The sequence below is a fragment of the Mytilus edulis genome, chromosome 5 (assembly GCF_963676685.1).
Source record: "Mytilus edulis chromosome 5, xbMytEdul2.2, whole genome shotgun sequence".
NCBI lineage: Eukaryota > Metazoa > Mollusca > Bivalvia > Mytilida > Mytilidae > Mytilus > Mytilus edulis.
Window position 1 is genome coordinate 41,487,433 of NC_092348.1, and position 10,879 is coordinate 41,498,311.

Consider the following 10,879-nt stretch of genomic DNA (forward strand, 5'->3'; position numbering starts at 1 on the left):
TACCACATCTTTCTATATCTATCTATTAATATAGCCATTTTTGCTGCCGTGGCTGCCATTTCATTTCCACTTAAACCAACGTGGCTAGGTATCCATTCTAAAATAATATTCATACCTAATTTGGGAAGTTTACTATGAATATATTGAATGTCATATATTATATACAAATGTATGTGTTTTAACTTTGAATATACTTCCTGCGATAGCTTTAAATGCTGAAAGTGAATCTATAGATATAACAGTATTTTCTGGTTAAAACTCTTCTAACCAATATAAAGATAATAGTATGGCTGTTAATGCACACATAAATATTGAAACCTGCTTTTTTGTAATTTAAAACCTTTATTTACTTTTTTAAAGTTCTGGTACTACAAAAGCACATGCATTTGTGTTGATTCTGAATTCTTAGATCCATCTATATATATTTTTAAAAAGTTACAATACTTGGTATCAATGAGGATATTTCCCTCTCTTTTAATGAGGTGAGGACTATCCTTTATCGTTATAAGTGTTGAAAGTTCAGTTCTGACCTTGGGTTTTTGAACATGTCATGGATAGATTGAGAAGTCTTTATATTTGAAAACAGTATTAGTATATACATTGAATGTATACATAGTATCATATGGAACGCCACAGCTGCCTTATGATAATAATAACCATATCATTCAGGGTAGAGATATACCATGAAGAAAATGTTCTATACTATAACGGCATTAATTTGGCTATAATACTCACAGTGTAGATACTATTCTGTACGCTATCCGGAAGTCGCGATTTTCGAAGCGAGAACTTTTTGGATCACATTTTAAATTTGATGGGTATACTGAATTAAACGGTAAGTTGATCATCTGTACATTGCTTAATGATTAATTCAGCCGACATCGATATTCTCAAATGGTTTAGAATTAAATTCCGCACATTCAATATTCGTGTCTTTGCCTTAATCAAGAGATTTTTAAGTGCATCACTAAGAAAAATCAGTCGGCGAACCTAAAAACAATCTTTTTGCCCTCTTAGTGTACAAATTAACGTAAAAACCAGACTTAATTAACTCAATGAGGTATATTTCAAGTGGTGGTAAAAGTTTCAACCAGATCTTTGAAGCCAGAAATAATAAAATTACACTTGTTTGAATTTCTCACTGTACGATCAGTCTCGCTTGTTTATTTTAAAACTGTATGATCAGTCTTTATGTCACTGTATTCTAGTGGTGATTTCAAAGTTATTTACGATACATTAGAAGGTGGCATTTTTCTAAATAACACAAATATATTTCAATACATTCACATCCTGAAAACTTCTGAAAGATGTTTTAGCTTGATAGGGTGTACTCGACTTACTACATTAAGTATAAGGATGTTTAAATGTTGCTAAAATAAGAGGAAGGTTTGATGTATACTAGTATATAAGTTTCAGAAATGTCCTCCGTTATACTTAAAATTGTACAAACACACAGATTTAGTTGTTATATAAAAATGCATGTATTTACACACATTCGAGGCCGTACTGTAGCCTATAATTGATCACAGTTCCTTCACTTTGTTTAAGATGTAGAGCTATATAAAAAAGATGTGGTATGATTGCCAATGAGACAACTATCCACAAAAGACCAAAATGACACAGACATTAACAACTATAGGTCATCGTACGGCCTTCAACAATGGGCAAAGCCCATACCGCATAGTGAGCTATAAAAGGCCCCGATAAGACAATGTAAAACAATTCAAACGAGAAAACGAGAAAACTGTCTTTTTGACACTCAATTGTACACCACATTGTCAAGTTATAGTGATAAAGAAGTCCGTCTTTTCGTTCGTCCGTTGGACCGGTACAATATGTTTCGCCGGTTTTGTAAGCGCATCTCCTCATAAACCACTTAATATACATTGGGGGTTCCGACCATTTTTAAATGGAGAGTGGTCCAATCCAGGAGAAAAGGGGATTCCAAATATATGTTCCCATATAAATGAATAGATAGTTAAAAAAGGGTTTCAAACTGCCGGATCCCCTTTTTTTGAATCCGTCACTGGTACATGAATAACTCTTAATTAATCTTATTCGGATTCCTTATCATAAATGATAATGATTGTATTGTGTACTGTCTATTTCGAATTTGAGTAAAAATCTTTTATGAGGTTACTTTATATAAGATACGGACTTGAACATTACATTATATGGAGGCACCCATCAGGTATTTCCAACACCTCCTAAACCAATCATTAAAGTTTTCTGAAATTGCTCCATTTTTACTCGATTAATGCATTATGGATCTTCTATTTCTGTAAACTTACCAAAATTATATCACATGAATTATCTCCCTACGCAAAGCTGTCTTTATCCATTTTTTGTTATTTTAAAAGACAAGCTTGATTTATGTTTGGTCAACGGTGTAAATAATCTTTAAAAATGTAAGAGCTAAACAGATAACTGTAACGATACACTATTACAAAGTCCACAAGCGAATTATGTATTACTTTTTAGGCATTTGATTTTAAATAAGACTGATGGAACAAAAATACAATTATTTTGCCGTCTAAAAAATTCAGCAGAAATATATTTGTATTGTCTGATGAAAGTAATTACACGTTATAGTTCCCTGGATAGTTCATAATATCACATATACACGTATATACCTTCAAATTGCTGTTGTTTTTTCTTCAAAATCACGACTGGTCATACAGTCAAAAAATCTGAAATCGCTTCTAGAATACAGTCAGTTCTAGACTGATCGTACAGTAATTTATTTTGGGATCCTCAAGGAAAACATATTTTTTATGGGAAATACGAATATTCTACTTAAATACGAAAATAATATTGAAACAGTATATATTTAACTGTAAACTGATACAAATATTTGCAATAAAAGATTAGTTGCTTTGTACTACGAGATCAAAATTGTCCATCGATTTCACTTTTTTCTACCAAGTTGATGTGATGCACACGTATATTTTATATTCTAATGCATGTTTTTGTTACAGTTACTCATATTTATGATGCTATATATACCTTGAAGATGTTCAAAGCACTTTGTAGATATAGGAGTAAACAAATGATGAGAAAAGTTACCGTAGGCAAAACCGTCCTGTTAGCCAGTTGGAAATCATCGCTTCGAAAATCGCGACTTCCGGTTAGCGTACAGAATAGTATCTACACTGTGATACTCTGTCAATTTGATATATCACTAAGGTAAACGACATTTGGCTATAATACTCTGTCGATTTGCTATATCACTAAGGTACATTTATTTTCCGTATGCAAAGTGACCTCAGTGTGACCCATCTCGTAAAAATCCGGTGATCACAATACGCATGGATGTCCTTAAAATAAACTATTATCTGAATTTACATGTTAAATACGAGCTCAATTTCCATACTTTTTTGTTGATTTTTTGTCGATTGTTGACAAACAGGTGACAATCGTTAAACTTCGGCTTCAAAACACGAACTTTAATTACCTGCCATATTTTCACAACAACCCTGACCGATTGAAAAAAAATTAACGATTATACGAAATTTACACGAAAAAAATGCACAGAAGACTAAGTTTATGATGTTTGTATGCATTGGTTCAAGAATTGGAAGAACATTATTTTTCACCGCTCACTCGTTTCTTATGACTTTAAACAATGAATTACCGACTGCCGTTTATACAAATAACCTATCATACATGTAATAGCAATTATTGTTTGTGTACGTGTTTATGAACCAAATTGCAATAAAGTCCGACAAAGTAGACAATATAAGTATCATCTGTTCCTGAGGAGTTGGTATTTTTTATAATACGACTTCTCCATTAATTTGTCAGCAACAATATTGGACTTCAAATTACTTGTGCATTTTTGTGTTGCTCAGTCTTACTTTTTCTGTGTGTTTTTAGCTCACCTGGCCCAAAGGGTCAAGTGAGCTTTTCTCATCACTTGGCGTCCGGCGTCGTCCGTCGTCCTCGTCCGTCGCCGTCCTGCGTTAACTTTTACAAAAATCTTCTCCTCTGAAACTATAATGGGGCAAATTTAACCAAACTTGGCCACAATCGTCATTGGGGTATCTAGTTTAAAAAATGTGTCCGGTGACCCGGCCAACCAACCAAGATGGCCGCCATGGCTAAAGATAGAACATAGAGGTAAAATGCAGTTTTTGGCTTATAACTCAAAAACCAAAGCATTTAGAGCAAATCTGACAAAGGGGTAAAATTGTTCATCAGGTCAAGATCTATCTGCCCTGAAATTTTCAGATGAATCGGACATTCCGTTGTTGGGTTGCTGCCCCTGAAATGGTAATTTTAAGGAAATTTTGCTGTTTTTGGTTATTATCTTGAATATTATTATAGATAGAGATAAACTGTAAAAAGCAATAATGTTCAGCAAAGTAAGATCTACAAATAAATCAACACGACCAAAATGGTCAGTTGACCACTTTAGGAGTTATTGCCCTTTATAGTCAATTTTTAACCATTTTTCGTAAATCTTAGGGTAATCTTTTACAAAAATCTTCTCCTCTGAAACTACCGGGCCAAATTTAACCAAACTTAGCCATAATCATCATTGGGGTATCTAGTTAAAAAATGTGTCCGGTAACTCGGCCAACAAACCAAGATGGCCGCCATGGCTAAAAATAGAACATGGGGGTAAAATGCAGTTTTTGGCTTATAACTCAAAAACCAAAGCATTTAGAGCAAATCTGACAGGAAGTAAAATTGTTGATCAGGTCACGATCTATCTGCCCTGGAATTTTTAGATGAATCGGATAATCAGTTGTTAGGTTGCTGCCCCTTAATTGGTAATTTTGAGGAAATTTTGCTGTTTTTTGGTTATTATCTTGAATATTATTATAGATAGAGATAAACTATAAACAGCAATAATGTACAGCAAAGTAAGAACTAAAAATAAGTCAGTGTGACCAAAATAGTCAATTGACCCCCTAAGGAGTTATTGCCCTTCATAGTCAATTTTTAACAATTTTCTTTAAATTTGAAGATTTTCAATAACATTTTCCACAGAAAGTACTGTTATAGATAGAGATAATTGTAAGCAGCAAGAATGTTTAGTAAAGTAAGATCTACAAACACATCACCATCACCAAAACACAATTTTGTCATGAATCCATCTGTGTCCATTGTTTAATATTCACATAGACCAAGGTGAGCGACACAGGCTCTTTAGAGCCTCTAGTTTTGCACTATCGTCTTTCTGATTTTCTTTTTTTTTTTAGAAATGACGTTGTCAGTTTATTTTCGACTTTTGGGTTTGAATGTTGCTGTCGTACTTTCGCCTATCTTTAAATTGTAAATTAAACAATTATAGTTTCAAATACAGATATATACTATATACAATACGGTTACGACTCTTTAGCGGCGCCGAGAGCGATGCATATAAACCATAATGTGATGTCTTTTGAACAAATCATTCGTGTTACAAATGAAATAAATGTCTCCGGTTATTAAAATTGTAATCAATCGGAACCTGCACTGTACTTGGAAGTCTTTACAAATATTTTGTGAAAATATATTGATCAAGTTAACGATTCTTTATTTCTATATAGTCCGCTGCATACAGAGTGGCAGTGAACAAGAGAGAGGAAATATGGTAGCTTATTGCAGATAAAATATGGATGGCAATCAAGACATGTATATCGCTATTAGCGAAAAAAAATGAAAATACGAAGTTTTGAGAAAGAACAATCCTAAAAGCCTCGGTCACACCTAAAAGGATAGCTCGAACGGATGCCTAACGGATAACTTTTTTTTTAATCCGTGCATGTCCGTTAGACGTCCGTTCTTATTAGTTAAGCGTCCGTCCATATCCGTTGCATGTCCGTTTAGCGTACGTTTTATCCGTCGACGTCCGTTCTGTCCGATGGAAATTTTTGAGCATGTTCAAAAGTTTGAACGGACGTCCAACGGATGAAATTTCCTTTAAATGTCCGGTAGGCGTCCGTTTTGTACGGTACTCGTCCGTTTCGTTTCCATTTTGTATCCGTTACGTTTCCGTTATACATCCGATGAAGGTCTGGAAGATGAATTCACCAACGGACCTCTATAGCTACCGGACCTTTAACGGATAAAACGGACGTTGAACGAATGAGAAACGGACTTCTACCGGACGTACATGTATAACAGATAAAACGGACGATGAAAGGATCTTAAATGGATAAACGGATCTCAACCCTCCCCCTATACCTCTAATTGGTTAGAGGTATAGGGGGAGGGTTGAGATCTCACAAACATGTTTAACCCCGCCGCATTTTTGCGCCTGTCCCAAGTCAGGAGCCTCTGGCCTTTGTTAGTCTTGTATTATTTTAATTTTAGTTTCTTGTGTACAATTTGGAAATTAGTATGGCGTTCATAATCACTGGACTAGTATATATTTGTTTAGGGGCCAGCTGAAGGACGCCTCCGGGTGCGGGAATTTCTCGCTACATTGAAGACCTGTTGGTGACCCTCTGCTGTTGTTTTTTATTTGGGCGGGTTGTTGTCTCTTTGACACATTCCCCATTTCCATTCTCAATTTTAAATTGAAAATGTAGCGTCAGAAATGCCAATTATCGGTATGTCAGATTTCTATGTGCATGAATTCGTATTATTCATAATCAATCTTAGAGTAAGGGCACGTCTTCACAATCATTTCACGCAGCTCTTATTCTGGCCAGACACTGCCCTTTGATGGCATTTTGAAGAAAATACCAAAACCAGTAACACAGAATCATTTGGAATTTATGCGATTTCCATGTATTATTATTGTCGCCTTTAATTTTTCCGTATATCTTGTTCATTCGGTTTATCCGGTACACTTCCGTTAGGTGTCCGATGTATGCGGTACTTGTCCGTTGGATGTACGTTCGACATCCGTTATGTCCGGTACATTTCCGTTTCTCGTACTTGCATATTCGGTGTTTGTCCGTTATTCAATGGATAACAATTTTGTCAACGGACAACTTTTATTTTCATCCGTTAGTCGTTCGTTCGTGCTATCCGGTAAGGTGTGACCGAGGCTTTAACAAATGAACAAATTCTAAAACTCGATCAAACGAACTGGTACCAACTGTAATATTCTTGACTTGGTGCAAGCATTGTTTTATATAGAAAATTGTAGTTAAAACCTGGTTTTATAGATAGCAAAGCCTCTCATTTGTATGACAGTCGCAAAGTATTCAATTACATGTTTAATAAAAACAGTTGAACAGCAGAGCAAATAGGCATGATAGGTAAACAATTAAGGTACAACAGTCAACAATGTTTTATAATCTTAATCTTTATAAAACAAAATTTAAAAGTATTTTAACAAAGAAAAACAAAATGGTATGTAGATACTTTATAGATAAAGTTCATGAGCGAAATTAAAGGCAAGAGTACAAAATGACCTTACCACCATACACACACTTATTGAACTTTTGTACAAAGCAACAACAAAAATAATAGAAAAAAATCATACTTCTTAGAAATATGTTTAAATTGACTTTGCGATAAGACGTGTCACGGTACTTGTCTATCCCAAATTCATGTATTTGGTTTTGATGTTATATTTGTTATTCTCGTGGGATTTTGTCTGATGCTTGGTCCGTTTCTGTGTGTGTTAGTTACATTGTAGTGTTGTGTCGTTGTTCTCCTCTTATATTTATGCGTTTCCCTCAGTTTTAGTTTGGTACCCCGATTTTGGTTTTTGTCCATGGATTTATGAGTTTGAACAGCGGTATACTACTGTTGCCTTTATTTAGACTATATCATCTATCATTACACATCAAAAATCCAATGGGTTTAGTGTGAAGACGTCATAAATAGTCGCATTTTCCTGCTTATGTAATAATATTGTAGGCATGCATCCATTTTTTTTTTCAATTTTTGATAATGTCTAATTCCTTGACGTAATTAAGAGTTGTATTTTCAAAAAAAAAAAATATGTTCGTTCGATCTATTAAATCGAGGAAAAGGAACGAAGCAGAAACGTCGAAACTTAACAGTTACGGATATCCTTTTCTAAAAGTTTATTTCAGTTACGGATATCAGTCAATATCAATAATTCGTATGTTAAACTAATTTGATTCGTCCAGGGATATTCACATGTTAAACTATAATTTCGAAGGTAGAAAGAAAACGGCGAGTAGTAAAAAGAACATTGTCCGGTTTTTTTTAAGAAATCTAAAACCTGATTATACTTTATGACGTTATGTGATGAATTTCATGATATTGTTAAGAATTTTTAATATTTATGATCGATTATTTGAAGAAAAAAAAACCTTCAAATACATAAGATGTACAAACAAAACATAAAAAAATAAATGAAGTAATATGTTGTTATAATCTAGGAGACAATATGATATCAATAAGATTCCCACAAAATAAATGATCAGATTTATTACACTGACGATTTTGATAAAAATATAAGGTCGGAAATTAACAACATAGCAATTTTAGCCTTTGTATGAGGTTAATACAGCTAGGATATATCGATCCAAAGTAGTATATTGACCTTGGACTTCATACAGTTACCCATAGCCTATTACAAATGTTTGTTCAATATTTTTTATTTGGACGGCCGATTTCTCCATTTAGCGGTTGAACTATGAAAAAAACCCTTTGTACCTAAGTTTCAAACTTAGTATTGTAGCCGTTGTCATACGTAGTAGTACTTGTATATCCTTTACAATTTTTGAACATGCGAACAATTTGACAACGGATGAAACAACCATAGTAAACATTAATAAATTGTATACGAACGTACAATAGATATAGGAAGATGTGAGTGCCAATGAGACAACTCTCCATCCAAATAACAATTTATAAAAGCAAACCATTATACATGTAGGTCAATGTACGGCCTTCGACACGAAGCCTTGGCGCACACCGAACAAAAAACTATAAAGGGCCTACAAATTACTAGTGTAAAACCATTCAAACGGGAAAACCAACGGTCTAATCTATAATATTAAAAAAAAAACGAGAAACGAGAAACACGTATAAATTACAGAAACAAACGACAACTATTGTACATAAGATTTCTGACTTAGGACAGGTGCAAACATTTGCAGTGGGATTAAACGTTTTAATGGTACAAAACCTTCTCCCTTTTCTGAAACAATAGCATAACATCACAACATAGAAAACCGCACGATAAAATACCAAAACCCTACCAAAACTTTTTAACCCGTACGTTTTCGTAGGCCCTAATGATTTTCTACGGTTAGTTCCACAGATCTACGCGTTAGAACGGTTACACAACTTATTTTTAAAGGATAGAATACGAATTGCTACGAGTTTGTCACGGAACGGCACGATTTGATTAGGTTGCAACACGGATAGCAAGGGTTCTTGCAGTCTTTAACTGTTAACTACGTTACAACACGACAAGATGCGGAATTTCTCTATTTTCACATTTCCTGACCGGTGTGAGAAAAATCTGTTCTCGGCAAATGATTGGTTGAAAGTTAATTGTGATGTTAAATTTTGTTGTTTTCTTCTGAATTCTCTTATTGTGACGTCATGAAAAAAGGCAACCATGTCTGATGACGTCACATCAAAAGTACACGGCATACTGACATAAGGATTCTGTATAAATACTAACTATTTATAAGGTCCAACGTATTCTATATCTTGCCGTTAGGTAAACAAATCATTATCCAACATGAATGGTCAACAACTTCTGCTTGCAATTACATGTAGTTGGCTTGAATAGGATAATGATATTGCTCAAAATGCAAGGGCAGTGGTCGAGTTACTTGATGACAGACATTGAGCTGACCGGAGGCACAGTATATGTGGACTAGAGACTGACTATATATGCATGGCCAGTATGAGCCCTTCAGGATTGAATGTTGAGCGGAAAATCCAATTACATTCAAGAACTTTGTAAGAATAGTCCCAAATAATCCTGTCGTTGGCCAGAGGATTACGAAGAACAATACATGACACAGACAGACAGATTAATAATTTATTTAACAAAACAAAACAAAAATCTACGATTCACTGGCATACAGAATTGATAAATCAAAACCTGAATTCACGGTGGGTATGGTTGTCCTGCGAGAGAACGTACTGTGCTGGTGATGTGGTCCTGACGGGTGCTGGTGGGTCCTGATTCTGTGCTGGTGAGTTTGTTTACATTGTATCAGGACGTCAATAAAACGACTGTTTTGTTGCTTAATTTTTCTCTGATGTGTCATAAGTACCATGCAAAGTATATTACAACAATATTATATTGCAAAAGTCGTGCAAGTTCGTTAAACGGAATTGTCCTGACGCTGTGCTGGTGATAAGAAAAACGGTCCTGGTTCTGTGCTCCTATGTCCTGGTTCTGTGCTTTTATATTTTAGTTGAAAGTGGCATATATTCAAGATCATTGATGCTGTACTGTTATTGACTAATTAGCTGTTGTCTGCTTTCTTGAAATTGACATTGTTGTGAATCTGTTTACTGTTATTATGAGAGGAAAAATACCCCGATTTTTTAATTTTTTTTTTAAATTAACTGTAATCTTATTTATTGGCCTGTTAATGGAACCCTTCTTGTCCCCTTTTAAGATAAGAAAATATGTTTACGATTTTCGGGATTACGATCATTTTGCAAGATCACCAAACTACGTTGTAGTTTATACAATACTTATATAAAGTAGATGATGTGGTATGTTTGTTGTCAATGGACAAATTTCCATAAGAAACCAAAGGAAGTATGTGTTAACAACCATACGTCATCGTACGACCTTCAACAATTACCCATAAAATAAAAATGTAAAAGGTTTTACATAAAAATGGAGAGCAAAAATATAGAACATAGGACTTTCTGAGCGTCTGAATCATGTCTTTAGCAGCTTAAAACACATTTGTTAGTGAACAATTGAGTGCTGACTTTAGGAATGACAATAGTATTGCGGGTTTGTTTGTTTGGGGTTTTT